Here is an 18310-nt window from a genome sequence, read left to right on the forward strand (position 1 = left end):
ATAGTAAAGGGCAGCTCGTCCCAACCCCCGTGCCAATGTCGGGGAGGGCTCCTGCCGGACCATTTTGCCGTGGACACTTGTAGGGATGGGGCAGCCAGAACTTCTCTGTTCCAGTGCCTCGCGCCCCTCACAGTAAAGAATATTTCCTATTAGCTAAGCTAACCCTCCTCTCTGTCAGTGGGAAGCCATCCCCCCTTGCCCTGCCTCTCCATGCTCTTGTAAAAGTCCCTCTGTGTCTCCCTCGCAGACTCCCCTCAGCCCTGGCCATACTTCCCCACTTGTGAAATCCATTTCTGGGGCCAGCAAGAATAGAGGGGAGTTTTGAAGGCCCCTCACACACATGGGTTGTGCTCCTTTGGCCTTTTTCTGCAGCAAGAGGTTTGTCTGCTTTGCTCCTCAAGCACAGGGTCCTCTCCACGTAGGGGAGCTGGAGGAAGAGGCAGAGCAAGCCCCAGTACTCTCCTCCCTCCCCCAGTGCTGCAATATTTGGGGGAGATGCTTGTGGAGGGATTTGCCAAACCACCACTCCAACTCCCTGAATATCCCAGAGCAGGGATGAGCTGATTGCTCAGGCCAGAAAAGAGAATTCCATCTCTGGTGATGCTCTGGAAGCTGAGACACATAACCTGAATTTCCCCTCCTTGAATTTGTACCCATTTCTCCTTGTCCTACCACCACAGCTCCTGACAAAGATCCCCTCTGCATCTTCCTGAAGGGAAGAGAGTCCCCCTCAGCTGAGGGCTGTGCAGGGGGATGGATTAACCCACCCCTCCTCCCAACAGAGGAAAAACCACTACAGAAACCAAAGGAAAACTGAATTTCCTAATGGAAAGCCGAATTTCCTAATGGAAAACCAAAACCTTCAGCGAGGCAGGGGCCAAGTCCCTGCTCTGGAGCTGAGGGAGGGGGATCTTATCTCGTGACAGCTCTGGCAGTCGGGGAACACGGGAGCCGTTGTTGAACCATCTCTTATCAGAGCAGGACCAGAGCTCTGCCCCTCACACCAGCACCAGAGAGCCCCTGCACCCCACACCCACAGGGCAAGGCCTGGCCTGAGGGGAAAAGTGTCAATTATTGCATTACCACCTCCACTTCCTGCAATACAAGAGGCTTTTCCCTGGAATTCTTCTGTTCATCTCACAGGATCCAAGCACAGCCTGCTGCTCCTGCACACAGGTTGGTAGGGAATGGGGCAGTGTGTTTCAAATAAAGTGTAATTTAATTATTTCTTCGTAAATTACTTCAAAAAGTGAAGCCTGGGCGTGTCCAGGGATGGACATCCACACTCTTACTCCATACAGAGAGCTCTGAAGGGATTTAGTTTGGGACAGGAACACTCTGGATGATAAATCCTGCAGGAATTCTTCAGTTTTAGGGGTGGTAGAGGAAAGAGAGCAGACAGCTGTGTGTAAATAAAGATTCTACTCTCTTGAAGAGCTTTTAATGGTATTTTGTCATTTTCTTTGCACTCACACCCCCATGCCCAGGGCTGCAGATAATTTTGAGTGGACTGACACGAAAACCTTGCCCTGTAAAATCCCCCCCTTTGTTCTGTTCACCGCTTAGGGGACAGGGGGTTGCTTGGGGCAGTTCCACAGCTCTGTCCTGGTTTGCAAAGCTTTCAGTGACATTTGTCCCAGGAAACATTGGGATTCTGATCCCCACATCCCCTTTGGAAAGTAACAAGTGTGGTTCTTTGCTTTTCCTACTGTGCCTAATCACAACAAAGATCTTTTTTTCTGATTCTCCCAAACCCTGAAGAGAGGAACAGCAGCGAAGTTCCAGTTCTGAATTCAGCAGAAAAGTCACTTTTGGAGGGCTTGGATCATTCCAGGGCAGGTGAAATGAAAAAGGATCTTGGGCTGAAGTTTGAGAAATTGGGGAAGTAACACTGAAATGGGGAGCTCTGCAGGAGAACCCCAGGGCAGGTGGGGAGATCCCAAATCCTTGCTTTGGGAATTTGCTCCAACAAGAACTTCGCAATGCATTTTTTCGTTTATTTCTAGACAAAAAGCAGTAATTTAACCACAAAGTTGGGCACAGGCCTTTCCACATGCCAAACAGCACAGAAAAAACACCTTCAAATCTCACCCCACATAATCCCACACTCAGCCCTTCTTAAGTCCAATTTACACCAGCTTGGGCCGGGCTTTGGGCTGGGCTTTTCTGCACGAGCAGCTTTTCAACTGTGGCCTGCAGGTTGTCAAGGAGGGAGGCAAATCACAAATGCTGTAAAATGGGTCAGGAGACCTGCAAGCTTGGCAAATCTAGGACAGACTAATGCTGCAGAGTCACATGTTGGGAAATCAAAGCTCAGGCAAGAAAGGTATTAAGAGATAAGCAGTCATGCACTTTTTCTGGTTTTTTTATTTTTTCCCTATCCAAATAAGTGAGGGGTTGGGGAAATTATCAAAGGAAAGAGATCGCTTGGAAGGTATTTAAATGTTTGGCTGGCCACCTCTGCAATGTGCTGGCCAAAATCCTCCCAGCAGGAGCCTTGGCGGGACTGTGGGTCACCCCCACACAGGTATTTCCCAACCCCAATCCCACATCCTGGCTGATCCAGCTGTGCCAGCTGCATGGACAAGCCCTTCCCTTTTCCCCTCATCCTCTGCACGTAACTATTCCAGTGGGGAAAAGGGAGAAAAAAAAAAAAAAGATATTAAAATTTCAATAAGGCAACGCAAAAGCAGGGCTGGGCTATGTACAGCCACCTCCTCAGTGCTAAGAATACCTATCAGTCACATGCAAGTTGAATTCCTGATTAATGATCTACCTACTCCATCCCACTAAAGGGGAAAATGGAAGAAAACCAGTCAGAGCTGTGGCTGGAGGGGTCCAAACCCATTTCTGGCCTCTGTTTTGGAGAGGGAAGCCCTAAAAATCCCTGGCTTCTCAATCCTGTGTGGAACTGCAGGTTGCAGTTCAGAAAATGGCTGTAAAAAGCATCACTGATGTATTGCTTTATGGCAAATCTATTCCATGATCTTGTTTCGCACTCAAAGGAGCTTTCCCAAGCCATTGGTATTTTGGTAAAAATTCTTTTTTCCATGCGAATAATTAAAAATAGTCATAAAAGGGTAAACACTGGGTTTCCTTAGAGTTTGTTGTGATGTTCTGTGAAAATAAACGTAATAACTGAGTTGAACAGCAGCTCTGAAACATGTGCAGGTGCCCTCAAAGAGCCATAAATACATATTTTCACCAACAGCCACCCTTCATACAGGATGTTAGACCAGAGGTTCGTTTTCCCCTCTAGCCATAAAGGCTGTAAATCCAATGATTTTATTGGAATACCATTTGGGTTGTTTGGGGAAGGGAAGCTCATTTTTTAATTAGCTGCGTAATTTACTAAACACAAACAATAAGTAATAATAAAACAAGTTCATGTGGTTGTGTTGTCCTGCCTCATCCCTGTCCTTTCTCCCAGGAAAAAATTCTCATAAACTTCAAAAAGAATTAAGATAATTTGGATCCTGGCCTAGTGCCAGTGACATTTTGAGCATTCCTGGTCCAGATCAAGAATTCCATTAATAAAACCTCCCTTGGGGCTCCTGGTTGCTTCCACAGGCAGTCGGGAGGAGGAAGTCAAGCAGCAGCACACACACTAAAAACACTAAAAACAGCAACAAAGCAAAAACCAGGCAGAACTTTCTCAAACTGAAGAAAAATGTGGAGATCAGGAGCAGCAAAAAAAAAAAAAAAAAAGGTTGGAAAAAAAGACCGGATGTTTTCCTGACCTGTGAGTACAAACTGTCAAGGCCTCATGAATTTTAAAAGTTAGGTCTGGAATACACAAAAACTGAGTTGATTTTTTTTTCCCTGACCCCCTACTTGGATGAAAGAAATACTGGATGCTGCTGTCCAGATAAAACAGGGCTTTCCATGGCTTCTACAGAGGCAGGAACATCTGCACAAAGGGACAGGAATTAGGGCTTGGTGTTGGGGAAAAAAAGGCAATTTTAGCACATGCTTTTGCCACTGCCCCAGTCAGGGCCTGGGGGGAAGCTGGAAGCACAGAGGCAACCACAGAAAGTAGAAGTCGTGCAATAATGTTCAATATTTAGCACTATTTTATTCACACACAGCTGTTCTGTCCTTCTCCCCTCGCAGACACTTCTCCAAGCAATCCCAGCCCAGCACCCCCTGCTAAAAGCCAAGGAAATCATCTCCCAAAATCTCTGTGATGCTGTAAAAAGGCACCTCGGCTGCCTTCACTCATCGTCCCCTTACAGCTCAGGAGAGGAACACATTTCCCTCAAGATGGAACAAGTAAATCAGCTTCAACATCTCCCACAACACCCTAAAATTCGGAGGATTTCCGTGCGTGTGTTTGCAGGGCAGAGAAGCAGAACCTTGCAGGGCCAGGGGGTGAAAGGAGCTCACTGATTTTATCCTCTTCATTTCACCTGGGAAGTGACCCTGCTTTCCCAAGAAGCTCCACACTGACCCGATTTCCCCTCCCTTCTCCAAGAGTTTAAGTGCTTTCCCCCCAGCACTCCGCAAGGAGCAGGGATGGAGCAATCCGGGGGTTTCACTTTTAGCAGGGCAAGCAAAGCTGGAGGTGACACAGCCCCGTGCCACTGTCCCAAAGCCAGGTGCCCCAGAGCAGTGCTCCAAGCCCACCAACAGCTCTGAAAAGCCCCAAGAGGAGGATGAACGATGGATTAAAACTGCACTTCTCCTTTATTTCTTTTTAAAGAGCTAAATACGGGGCCATTCTCTGGCATGGCAGGAAATGCCAGTTCTTGAGACAGCCTGGAAGGTGCCTCAGCAGAAAAGGAAGCAGCAGAGTGACACAATGGAGAGCAGCTGTGACAGAACATCCTGATATCCCAGCCCATGGCCACTTCTGGAGCGTTCCAGCATGAGGAGACAAATCTCTTAAACCTCCTCAGAAGTTCTTCCAGACTGACCCCAGCAGAAATGAAGCAAAGTGAACAGCGTCCCTTTAATGCTCCAAACTCGTAACAGGAGTTACTGACTCAAAGTCAGCAAAGAAAACAGAACTTTGGGGTTTTAAATAAAGAACTGGACACTAAACATCAGCAGTCGCCAAGGTTAAGTCCAAATAAGCCTGTGCACATTCCAGGAATATCTACCTAACCAATTCCCAAGGTGTATCTGTTTCAGAAGGTTCAAACTCGACTCAGTTTTCCATTTCTCCAAAAAGATAATTAGATTTTTTTTTCAGTACATTCACGCTAAGATGGTGCTTTAACACTCTAGGTCACACCTCCCTTTAATTAAAACAAAAAACTATAAAAAACAGGTACAGAGAAAAACAATTTTCAAGTGACTCTGTTGTTCCTGCCATGGAAAACGTCTGTTTTTCAACCCCGAAAAGACTGAGTTCTCCAAAATGCCACCACAAGTCCAACTGAAATGCTACAGACCCTTCAGCATCCTCAGTGGGATTTTTCTTTTTCAAGCCCTACAGCTTGAAGTGGTTTCATCAAATATAATGGTGAGGGCGAGTTCACCTTTATAAAGCAACATTCATCCAGAAGCATATCATACAATTTATTGACAAACACTTAAAAAACTCAAAACCTCCATCAGCATCATCCCAGTCCCAGGGCAAAAACATCCCCAGCATCATCTAGGCTTCTGGGAAGTGGAATTGAAAAGGATGGAGCTGGAATAAATGTGACAGGGAAAACTCAGCTTGGGTTCCAGCTGAGACATGAGCCCTTCAGTCTGTGAACAGCTCCACTGGGGGGTTTAGCCATGGATTTCTAAGCCCAGGAAGGAGTTTCTCCCTGGAATACAGCAGGCCACGTTGCCATGCTCGAGGATCCTGCCAGAGCAGCCTCAAAGTCAGGGAATGATAACTGTGAATGCCCTTCCCCACTCTTTGCAGGCCATGGCTCTCTCCAGCCATGCTGAGCTTCCTCACTTTGTGAGATAAAGCACCAGACACGTTTTGCAGACACATTCCCTGCACTTTAACCCCACTCTGATCCCAAGGAGAGTCCCTTCAGTGGCCAGGAAAACAAACCCTTGGCTCTGAAGGCACCGTGCCATGATGCTGAGCCATTCCGCGGTGACAGCCTGGTGCTTCCCAGGCGTCCCAGCCACTTCCACCTCGCGAACCCATCTGGATCCACCCAGCTCCACTCCCAGATTTCCAGGCTGCCAGCCCACAGGAAAGCAGAACCCACAGCCCGATGAGAGCAAGCGGCACAGGCAACAGAGAAGCCTCACAGAAAAGGGTGGACGCATCCATAAGCTCGAATTACTTTCTCGCTTGACACTCCCCCGAGATCCTTTCCCCAAAAAAAAATTTAAAAAAAAACAGAGGCTGCCAGAAGGAATTTCTCCTCACACAACCGTCCCTGGGAGTGGAAAGCTGCCCTGAAAGCACCATCTAGTGTCACTCCCTCATTCAGCAGCCGAGCAGGCTCTGCCAGCATCCCTGTTCCCACCTCAGATGCCATGGAGGGACCACAAACCCCCCAGTTTCCCTCCCTCCCACCCTCGACCTCCGCCTCTAGCACCAACACTCCAGGATTTCCTCCAACCTCACGACTGTGGCCACTCTGTAACATCCTCCCAGGGTTAAACCCCATCCTCAGCCCAGCACTGGCTCTCCCAGCAGCAGGGAGGGTGGGCAAGGGGGACAGTAAAAATGTCGAGAGACAGAGTAAGAAGGTGCCAAGCGAAACCACTTACGCACAGTGAGGCCGGCAGCATTTCCATCCTACCTTTGCTGTCGCCATATCAGACGTCTCCATGCTTTCTGCTTGGCCTAGCAGTGAACAAGAGCACGGGGGAGAAGGGAGGGAGGGAGGAAGGGAGGGGAGAGAAAGGGAAAGTCAAAAGAGGATGAAGAACAACAGGCAAACAACTTGACAGGAGGATGAGAACAATGAAAGTCACTTAGGGGTTAGCCCCAAGCTCTCCCTTCTGCCCCCCAGAGAAGGGCAGAAAAAGCATCTCAAGCAGATGGCCCCAGGTTAGCAACTCGTTTGGAGCCTGGAACAAGACCTGAGTCGCTGCCATGCCCCCAATTCCTCCCCCCTGCCACCACCCCAGGGTCGAGCAGGACGCTGAGGTACAGAGAGGACCCTCCTCCTCTTCCTCCTCCTCTTCCCAGCTTCCTTTCCAGGCTGAGCTCCTGCAGGGAGCCGGGGACCAACCCAGCTCGCAGCGAGCTGCTCATCCTCCCTCTCACTCTGCGGGAAGGGAGAGTGCCACCACCACCCCCCGAGTGGGCGTTTCAGGAGTCGGGAGGAAAGGGAGAAAAAGCAGGTGGGTTCTGGGCAGTGCACGGGTACAGGAGGAGTGCTCAGACAGGAGGGGGAGGAAGGAAAAGAGTGAGGGGGGGCAGACAGGCAGGGAAAAACTGCAAACCAGCCATACCAGAGACCATGTACAGAGACACGTGCGGAGCAGAGCGCCAGGTGGAGGCTCCTCGGCTGCATCCCCCTGAGCACACTCACCTCACCGAGCACTCACACACGATTGGGCCTGACCTAGTAACTCTTTGGTGCACGCTCAGCTCGGGCTGGAGGCATCAAAGCACCAGCTAAAGGTGAGCTCGGCGCCAGCATCAAGAGGCATCCGTAGCTGCGTGGCCCTGCCCGGATTGGCGGAGCACGGTGACTTCATGCCGCCCCATTCATCCCCCAGCTTCTCTCTGCCGGTCCTCCTGGCCTACTTTGCTCCAGTAAATCAGTCTGGAGCCTGTGAGCCAGCCCAGCCAGCCCAGGAACGCTGCTCGCAGCTCCCCAGAGCGCCCTGGCACCGGGCAGACGTGAGCAAAGCTGGCTGCGAGGGAGGCAGGGAAAACACTGCAGAGCTCAGTCAAATTAAGAGCCTCTGAGGGCGAGGAACATCACTGCCTGAAAGTGCTTATTCATCCCCCGGTGCTCAGGCGCACAGCAGGAGCACGCAGAGACCGGCAAATAAATTTAAACGCACCGAAGGGCAGCTCAGCCTCTGCAAAACCACAGCGCTGCTGCTCTCCCGGGCACAGGCGTTTCACACACGCATCCCCAGGGAGCAGCCCCACGGGGGGGTAGTGTATTTAATATATTACAGCCCTGCCATCAGCCTGTGCGGGATGGAAACGGAACAAATGGCACTCTCCTGCAGAAGTGCAGAGGGTCCAGCAGGCTGGGAACAGGCAGCAATCAGCACCCACCCCCAAACGGGGCCATCAGCACAGAGAGCTCCTGCCTCGGCACTCAGGAAATGTCCGTTTTGCCATGCGTTTGTGCTGTGACGCGTTCATGCATGCTTGCACATACCAGAGCTGGCACACTGCACCTTTATACTCAGAATACACAAATCCTCGGGAAGAGACGGGGTTTAGATGGGATATTGGGAAGGAATTCTTCCCTGTGAGGGTGGGGAGGCCCTGGCTGTGGCTGCCCCTGGATCCCTGGGAGTGCCCAAGGCCAGGCTGGACGGGGCTTGGAGCAGCCTGGGACAGTGGAAGGTGTCCCTGCCCATGGCAGGGGTGGAACTGGATGGGTTTAAGGTTCCTTCTGTCCCAAACCATTCCCTGATTCCATCAAATACAACCTTATCAGGGACATAAAGCCCCTCTTCCGAACACTTATTTCAGCCTCCGAAGACATCAGTGCAGACACACAGATCCACAAACAGCACTTCCACACACAGTGGACAATCTGCTCCCCAATCCCTGTTCCACGAAGCCGCTGATGTCCCTGACATTTCTACTTCTGTGATTTTGTCCAAGTTCACAGCAGTGTGGGAGGGGAAAAAAACCCACAACAGCTTCATGAAGGACTTTCAGCAAATCCTGAGCTAAAGAATCATAATTTTGCAACTCAGGAAAAGTTGAATTTCCACGTTTCAGCCTCTCTACAGCAGAGGCTCTCTGTAGTTGCAGCAGCTCCTGAACTTAAAAGCAAACAGGAAACATCTCCCGAGGAAGTCCAGTGTTCGGAAGGGAACAGCCCACTGTGAAATGCCTGAGCTCTGGGTAGGAATTCGAGGCTCTATAAATAGCCACAGCCATGGTTGTGTTAGCCCGGGGTTCCAGCTCATAATTGCCTCCAAAAGGATATCTTCAAAATTAGAAAACATTGCTTTTTCTAAGCATTACCTGCCCCTTCAAACAGTCACAACTCACAGCCAGCAGGGCATCCTCTGTGTGGCTTCACCCACACCAGAGCAGCCTCACCTCTCCAAGACTCCCAGTGACTAAAAAATTCCCTTCTTCAAGTGCCCACGCAGTGCAAGCAAAGGGCTGAGGAGGCTCAGACAGATTAATTTGCCAGGAAAGGTGCATGACCTGCAGGCAGAGAATTCCACGTGCTGCCTGTGAGGCACCACTTCAGCCACACAGATTCTCCCATATGGTAAAAAAGGGGAAGGCTGCAGGAGTTAGGGAAGCAGCAAAAAACCAAAACAAACCCTTTGTGGGTCTATGAAATGCATGCAAAACAAAACCTGTTAGTGACAGAACCAGTGGGAGGGGGAATTAGAAACAAATCAGGAAATGTTACAGGGAGAGAGAAAGAACTGCTACGGAGAATGTCAGGATGTAAGGAGGAGAGAGTTTCATTGGTATGCACCTCGGTTACAGGTGTACAGATCCCCGGGAAAATGTGGCAGGTGGGTAAAATCCTGAGTCCTTCCCGAAGTCAGCAGTGATCTGCAGCGTTACAGGGCAGAGCAGATGCCATCACAGCATCTGCCAGCCCGGGCACACCTCCATTTCCCTGGGAAAAAAACCTCAGCAGGGACTCCCTCTGTGCTGCAGCAGCTGGGAAGTCACATGAGGCTTCATTTCCAGAAAAAAAGAATATGCATTTCTCTCTCTCTCTGGGCATGATGGGAGCTGTAGTCCCATGGCCAGAGCAGGGAGTGCCCCGAGAGCCATTTCTGAGCGGTGACTGCAGCCTCTGTCCTGAGCAGCAGCGTGGGGCTTGGGTCCTGGGAGGGAGAGGAAGGTGGAACAGCAGCACAGCACCTTCAGCTGCTTGGAATTAGAGAATGGAGAAAAAAACCCCCCTCCATCAAAAGGAGAAATAGAATTCCCTAGAGAGACTTGGGCATAGGAAGAATATTTGCATCAGGAGAATGAGGGGCAGCATCAGGAGGGCAGAGACACTGGGATGATTCAGATTGTAACTGCTGCTTTCTTGAGCAACATTATAAAAAAAAATCCTGCTTTCACAGTGTCTTTTAAAAACCCTCCCCTCATTGTCCTGCCTGTTTGAACTCAACCTTCCTTTAGCCCGAGGTGGTGCAATAACCTCTCCCAGCCCAGCAAAGGCTCAGTCACTCTGAAAAGCTGGGTAGCAGAGGACTCTGTGACTCACGGCGTGCTCAGAGAGAAATTGCCCTTCTCGTTTTCTGGTGAATTCAAATGAAAGTCATTCCCTAATTTTTGCCTTCATTGCCAGGAACTTGCAGCCACTGTGAAAAGGCAGCAAGACGTCACTACCTTGGGCAGAAATATTGTGGCCTGATCATTTTTGCACTTAGAGACAAGGAGATTCTGAAATATCTCATGGCCTGACATAATTCCCATCACACCACAGCCCAACACCTGAACAGGACAAGAGTTTCACTCAGCATAATGCTGAACATGCAAACTGCCAAAATCAGAGTGCTTTTAAATGCCTTTAGACCTGTTGGAACTTAAGTCTTTCCAATCCATCAAGATAAATCTTTATATGCAGTCCAACAACCTGCAGTCCTTGGGCTGGCACTGCCTGACGGATCATCCATGGAGACACCGGGGAAACCAAACCTTCTGTTCCCATCTGGATCTGTGGGGTATCTCATGCAATATTCTATTAAAAAAATATAGACTATTTTTCTTGTCTTGTCTTTTCCTTGTCTTTCTTTCCTGGTCCTGCCCTTCATTTGGGCAACAATTGGACTATTTTCACACAATCTCAGAGGGCCTCAGACAGGCTTAGTGGCCACACATCCCCTCTGAGAATGGGCTCCTTCTCTCTGCTGGGTACCGGACGGAAGGAGGAGCGAGCAGAACAAATCTGAATTAATCCCCTCAACCAGTTTCAGATAAAGGGGTGAAGAACGCACACTATGCTATTTTTTTGGCTTAAAGAATAAAAACCACTAGAGGGATGACTGCAGAGGAGGAGAAAGATCCTGAATCCTTCATTTCTGAAACCTGAGACAGAAGAAAGGAACTGAAAACAGGGGTCCAAGAACACAACTTGAGGCATTTCAGATCAGCACTGAGAACCTCCCTCAGCCCCTCTTGCATGTTCAGGGGCTCTCCCATCAACAACAGGGCAGAACAAGGGCTGGCAACAGGAATGCAGTGCAGAGGATGCCCCTTCCCCACAGTGGCACATCCCACAGAGCCACACTCCCTCGGGGAACCCAGAACCAGTCCTGGTTTCTCAGGACACTGATGGGTGGCAGGTGCTGCACAAAGCCTGAGCTCATGTAAAGAAGTCTAAACCTGGAGCAAAGATCCTTTTCCAGAGTAAAGAAATAATGAAATCTTACAGTGCTGGAAGCTCTGCCAGCCCCATATCCCCCAAACAGGCGCACATGCCCATGGCCTGGCATTGAAACAGCAGGAAGGGGCTCAGGAGAGGCAGCACACAGCAGCCAAAGGTTTGGGACTGGGCACTCACAAGGGAAAGGAAAGCAGGCAGCAGAGAAAGCTTAAGGGAGAGCATTGGGTTAAAGTTGGAGGAGAAGAGGCAAAGAAAGCAGAGGGGCTCAAGGACAGAGCGTGGCTGGTGCCATCCCAATGCCTGACCTTGTTACACACACGCCACCACCTCACCACCAAAATGCACAACGGGTACTCTGCACAGGCCAGGGAGGGAATGGGTGGGGAGGGCAAGGAGAGGGCAGAGGAGAAGAAGAAAGGCAGAGGTCAGCAGCACTCACACGGTTACAGTTATCGGCAGGAAGGGGGGAGTCCCTCCCAGGCCAGCTCCCAGCAACCTGAGGGAGCGTCCCTTCAGCAGCAGGGGAGGAAACACTGCTGGATTCAAAGAGGATAAAATCCCAGCTGGGTTACACACGCACAGTGGGGCAGGGGGAAAAGCAGCACAGAGCCGTGACCTCGGAATCCAGCGTGGAAGGACGCAGTGCTGCCATGGAGGCAGCCCTGGGATGGCTTTTTGGGGTTGTTGTGGTCACTGCAGCCTGGCCCCAGAGGAAGCAGCAGTGATGAGGCTGATGAGAGGGCAGAGCTGTGGAGAGAGCTCCACAGAGCTGGAGCTGCGCAGGAGGCACTGGGCTCTGTTCTCTGCTCTCAGATTTCTCCCATCACAGGCAATTCGATTTTAAAGGAGCAGCTGCCTTGAAGCCTTTTGCCAGATGCACTGCTGCTGTGGGGTTAACATGCAGACAGCTGAGAGAATGAATTCTCTGTTGAAACAAAGAGAGTTGGAGGGTGATGATTACTGGAAAGAAATTCTCAAGGCCAGAATTTACCAACCTGACTGTCCACTACCACTGCCGCAGCTTTTCCCAGGTCTCCTGAAACAGGGGAGAAAAGACCTGGTGAAAAGTGTGGATGTTCAGCTCAGAAGGAAGCCAGGGCATGCCTTGCAGAGGTAGAATCCGTAAGAGGATGTTCCAGGCTCGTTCTGAATGGTTGGTACCTCCCCTTTTTGACTGCTGGCTGTGAAGTGTGAAGATGCACTTATTTCCCAAGGTAACCATTGCAAATCTTTTCATATTCCAAAGATTTACAGCACCAGAAGCCTGGAGCAGGCCATGATGAAGCATGTGTGTGCTGGCTGCAAAGGCAGGAAAGAGCTGATGTGTCCAGGGGCTCAAACTGAGAGCAATCTCTGCAACACAAGAGTAGGAGCATCCTTCACCAAACCACTGCAAAATAACTCAAATTCCCAGTTCAGACCAGGGGAATTTTTCTGTTCCTACAGGGAATTAAGAAGAAATGCCCTGCAGTGAGCAGCTGCATTTCAGAAACAGCTGATGGCTGCAACCAAAGGCCTCCAAAGTCTCTGTAAGGACAGCAGCACAGGCATTCCAGCGGAAGGAAGCTATTCCCAGATCCCTTTCCACCACTCACAACCTGACAGAGTCCCAGGGGAAGCTGAGGCAGCACCAGCGTGGCTCAAGAGCAATTTCTCCTCCAGCTGCTTAGGCAGAAGGATCAGCATCCCCCTGTGCCTTCAGCTTCCCTAAGCCAGACCAGCAAAACTCCAGTTTACTGTGGGCCCAGATTCTCCAAAACTTGAAGTGGGAGAACAAAAGAAGATATGCTGTAAAAAATAAACCTTCTGTTTCTGCCCTCCAGCATCTGCCAGTCCTGGCTGCTGATTTATTGGCTCCACAGATGGGTTTGAACTCACTTATCCCTGCACTGTTTCTCCCCACCTGTGCATTTATCCTTTCTCTGCCCACTGCACATCAAACAAGTCACTATAAATGAGGAGATTTTGCCCCATCTCACCCCCAAGATTAAGTGAAGCTTGAAATCTTTGAGATTTTATTAAAAACAGAAGCAGATTGAAGCTGTAACAACCCAAGGGGCTCCTACCTTGAGACAGCCTTCTCACCTCACTGCTTTGAGTTAAAAAACCCCTGTAAAAAGGGAAAGATGGCAATTACTCCTCACAGACACCACAAGTAGCAGCTCCATCTGCTAACTCGACTCTTCAGCACAAGAAGAGACACTCCACGGTCCAGCTGGGATGTCTGACATCGTATTTTAGACTTTTATTGAGTGGATACACATTTCCACCTCCCAGGAAGTCTTCTGAGATGGGAAACTTCCCTTTTAAACTGGATTTTGGCTGCACGTGTCACAAAGGAACTACAGGACATGTTCTATTACGTGCATTCTCACCTATTATTTGTTTTCTCTATTGGTTAGACCCACAGATCAAGCTCTGTGCATCTAAGATCACTTTTTACTTCCCCTTAAACAGCACACCAGGCCCCAGAACACCCCCTAGGAACTTCTACACACAAATAATATGAACAAAATATTTCTGTAACAACAGCAAACCAGATTTGCAACGATTCACAAGGAAAAGAGGTTAGAAAAAGGGTTCCTGAAGAGCTGCACCCCATCCCACCCCATTTTACTTGAGCACCACCTGTGTTTCACTGCCCTGCACTCAGCAGTCGTCCCACACAGGGTGGAACCAAGGGACAAATGCCCTTCCAGAGCTTTTCTTTGCAGCAGGAGCACCAGGCACACTCATGGCATGACTCACTTCTTGCTTTCTGATGACACCCCAGCTGAAATGTTCCCAGCACGAAGCAAGGTGGGTTCCTGTGACAGGCAGACAAAGAGGTGTTGCCCACACTCTGCTTTTTCTGAGGGAACCTTGCACTCATTTCCAGCATCCATTCATTCTGTTATCAAGACATGGCTATAGTGCAGCTAAAACCCCCAAACCCTTCAGGTTTGGGCACATGCAGTAAGATTGGAAGGACAGTTATAGCCCCTATATAAGCCCCTAAATGCATCCCACACCCCCCAGCTCCAAAAGGCGTCCCCATGAGGTGAGGTGGGAAACTCTGACCTTGAGATTTAAAGCCAAGCCTGCAATGCAAATCCCAAAGCAGCAACTCCCTGCAGAAACCTGGCAACACAAACAGAATTAACAGCAGGCTGCCCAACAAACCCTCCCTTCTGTGCATCTTTGAAACCCCCAGCTCTGGCTGTGGAAAGGTGAAACCAGTTAAGTTCTGTGAGACTCTCTGATGGTTAATTTTATAGCAGAACTGAAGTTTCAGTGCTGCAACAGGAGCCCTCAATGGCCTTGTCTTTCTTTCCTGGTCCTGCCCTTCATTTGGGCAACAACTGGACCATTTTCAGACCATCTCAGAGGGCCTCAGACAGGCTTAGTGGCCACACATCCCCTCTGAGAATGGGCTCCTTCTCTCTGCTGGGTACCGGACGGAAGGAGGAGCGAGCAGAACAAATCTGAATTAATCCCCTCAACCAGCAGCCCTGCTCTCCACAGCCAGTTGGCACCTCACAGCAAGGGCTGCTTGGGAAACAAGCCCTGAGTGGGGCATGGGAGCAGGGGAACAAGGCTGACGTGTGAACCGTCCTGCACCACGGGCACTGCCTCACTGCAGGGCTCGCTGGCAGAGGTGTGAGCAAAACCTGGGCACTGCCAAGGGGGTGAGCTACACCAGGAAACTCAGGGAAAAACCTTTGGGTCACTCACACCAAGCTGCAGCCCCCAGAAAGCATCTTGTCTGCCTCTTCTCCACCATAATATTCCGAGAATCCCAGCGTTCGCGGGACACATGGGGTGACCATTGCTTCAGGCCTGAAGGTGAAATGCAGTTACACAGCTGCAAGTTCTGCTCTTGGGAACAGGAAGGGAGGGGAAGGAGCCTGCCCAGTGCCTCAGAGAAGGAGAAAGAGGGACATTAAAACACCTCTGCACCTCCTCCTCGTGTTCCTGAGCATCACGAGTGAGTGACGCAGTCGTGCGAGGTCTGTCAGGCCTCCCCTGCGCTCAGTGACAGGCAAAGCACAGCAGGGCTGAGCTAATCTTGGCTAAAACCAGTCCAGCAGAGACAGAACTTTCAATAAAAAACCAAAAACGAACAGTGATGGCATCTGAGGAACAGGGAGCATGTGGTGTTTTCATTCACTGACTGCCAGTGGCCAGGCTGGCAACTCAAGGGGAACAGAGCTGAGCTTAAGCTGCTCTTGTCAGCCAGAGGTGAGGGGGGCAAAAAAGGGACATAATCTAAATATTAAGCATCTTTCTTACCAAAAAACCAACTTGCAGCATTCTGGTCAAACTCCTGTTTAATATTAAGTCCAACTGACTCAGAGTTTGGAGCTAGATCCAAATCCAAACTCACTTTAGAGTTACTGCAAAAGCATAAGGGTCTGCTCAGGGACCCTGTGAGAGCTCAGTAGCCTCCAAGTCTTGTCCAGAACACTTTTTAAAACTTCCCTGAGGATGATCCCTCCATCTGTGAGGGATAAAAGCTCCTCAGGGATCTGAGTGGATCAGGACCCTTCCTACCAAGGGTCTGTGCTGGATCTTTGCAGGCACAGGGGCTCAGAATGTTGTGCCAAAAGGAAAAGGACACAGGGAGGAACATGCAGCACAAGCAAGCCCTAAGGACATAAATAATATGGAATTTATCCCGTTTCAAACTTCCATCTCTTTTCTGCTCTTCCTACAACTTCCTGGGAAAATTCAAGCAGCCAACAGAATTTCTTCCACTTGTCTCTGTGGCAAGCTTTTCCCTAATTCCCTTGAAAGCTCTCTTGTGGATTTTGATCCATTATTTGAGAAATCTTTATTAGATTGCTCAGAGCAACAGCCAGCCCTGCAGGCCTGGAACTGCAGAATCAGGAGATTTGGGAACTAAGATAAGATGCAGGAAATATCAAAGACAGATCTTAAAACTAACTGTGCACTCCCACTTCCTCCACTAGATATATGATCTCTATGTAAATAATTTGAATTTACAGCAGTGTCAATGTAAATAATTTTGATTTATTTGGTCTTTTGTGTAAATAATTTTTTTATTATCTCTTGTAAACTGCCACTCACTTCCCTCTCTTCCATTTCCAACCTCGTGCTTTTCCTCTCTTCAACAGTTTGTCTCCTCCTTAGGCTGAGTCTAAGGACTGATTTTTCCTCTGGTTCAGTAGCTCAACTTTTAATTAAAACACACTTTGCACCCTTAAACCCAATGGGTGCCCTGGTGCCATGACAAAGAACAACTCCTTGGATCAAGCAGGGACAGGTTCATGAATTCGGGGTTAATTTGGTGAAAATTCAAGGTAACTCATGCATAACTTTGTCTCCTTTCAGTGATTATGGGGTCTATCATGTGCACACACCTCATCCAGATCTGTGGCTCCATTCCAGCCTTACCCACCCTTGGAGTTATTTTAAGTCAAGCACAATTATTTGGACCCTCTAGCTCAGCTCTGCCTGAATTTGTACTTTCGCAGTTGCTGAGTTTTTCAGCATCTGAGCTGCTCAGACTTAATTCACCACCTCTGTTTTCCTGTGAGGTAAAAAAGGAATTCTCCTGATTTCATAAATAGCGACATGAAGTGACTCACCCAGGCAATCAGCACGCAAAGAACTGAGCCCTAAATCCACACAAAACCTCTTTCCAGCACATCCCACTAAATTCTTCCTTCTAAAAATACCCATAAAGGACATTTTTTGCCCCAAGATGAAGTTTAACTCCCTCTCAGCATAACCCAGGCACGGCAGAGACAGGATAACTTACATGGATTTGCAGAGGGAAAGCTTTTTCCTCAGGGAAGAGACACAGGGGTGGCAGACCTGCCTCACCACTGTGCCACAGGACGCCTTGCCAGGGTAGGGGTTCTGGACCATGGCAGCACTTCCCAGCCCTGCAGCCAACAGCAGCACTCCCACCTCCAGAGATGGGGTTGCCAGAGAGCCCCAAATGCAGCCAGAGCAGGGCAGAATGTTCAGTCTTCTCCTAAAACCTCCAGGAGATGGAGCGCGGCCCTTTGGAAATCGCTCACTGAGATGGGAACTCCCCCAGCAGCACCTTTGGTGAAGATCCTGACTGTGAGGATCCCAGCCATCCCCAGCTGCGTGTTCTTCATTTTTTTCATCTCAGAATCAACTCAGCAACTCAGCAGCCCTTTGCTTTTGGCCGGGGCAGCTTCTTTCAGCACGGTCCCAGCTGTCCTGAGGCGGGTGCAGCTTGTTCCCTGCTCTGAGCTTCCCTCTTTCTGCTCCTGCCCTCCTCTGGGATGCCAGGGGCAGCATGCCAAGGCAAGGTGCACCTCCCAGGGCACAGCACGTGGCTCCCTGCCCTCCTTTCTGCTCACACCCTACGGGACTGATGAAATCCTGGGCGGTTGTGGGGTTTTTAGGGGGTTTTTTAAGGAGCTGATGTACAATGGTTAATTGATAAGTGACCAGAACTGACTTGGAGTTCTTCAGAACAGAAGCTCAGAGCTCCAAACCTGTGCTTGGAGGATGTTTTGTTACTGGTCAAAAAAAAACCACCATAAAAGCAGCAAAAAAACCCCCAAATCCTCCTCATTCAGTTTCTGGGGGTCTGAAAGATTGAAGGTGCCTCAGAAACAACCTTCAGCTGTGTTATTTGTAATAGCAGACAGCAAGCTCTCAAAGGCTCTGTCAGCCTTCTCACTAATTCATGTCCAGCTTACATTAAAAGGTGTGTTTGAGTTATTTTTTGGTGAAGTTTCAGGAGCACAAACCACCAATATCCAAAGGAGGAGTGTGCTAGTGGATCCTGAGGGAATTACGTCAGCAAATGAGGAAAAAACCAGCAGAAAAGGCAATTTACTATCCCTCACATGGATAATTCTAGGATCCCTGAAAACAGAAGTTAATTGTAATTAAATTTA

At 49.5% G+C, this 18310-nt stretch overlaps 1 protein-coding gene and 1 long non-coding RNA gene across 2 annotated transcripts in view; both read right to left on the minus strand.

Moving 5' to 3' along the window:
- The window catches only part of GRAMD1B (GRAM domain containing 1B), an 82634-nt gene that overhangs the window by 53211 nt on the left and 11113 nt on the right, over positions 1–18310 (minus strand). The window lies entirely within an intron of this gene.
- On the minus strand, positions 2350–8353 carry LOC108447678. The gene is made up of 3 exons (XR_001863336.1): positions 7446–8353; positions 6708–6751; positions 2350–5638 (listed from the first exon to the last, which is right to left on the minus strand). It is a non-coding gene; the product is annotated as an uncharacterized LOC108447678 (long non-coding RNA).

Source organism: Corvus brachyrhynchos, unplaced genomic scaffold (assembly GCF_000691975.1).
Source record: "Corvus brachyrhynchos isolate BGI_N302 unplaced genomic scaffold, ASM69197v1 scaffold46, whole genome shotgun sequence".
Lineage (NCBI taxonomy): Eukaryota > Metazoa > Chordata > Aves > Passeriformes > Corvidae > Corvus > Corvus brachyrhynchos.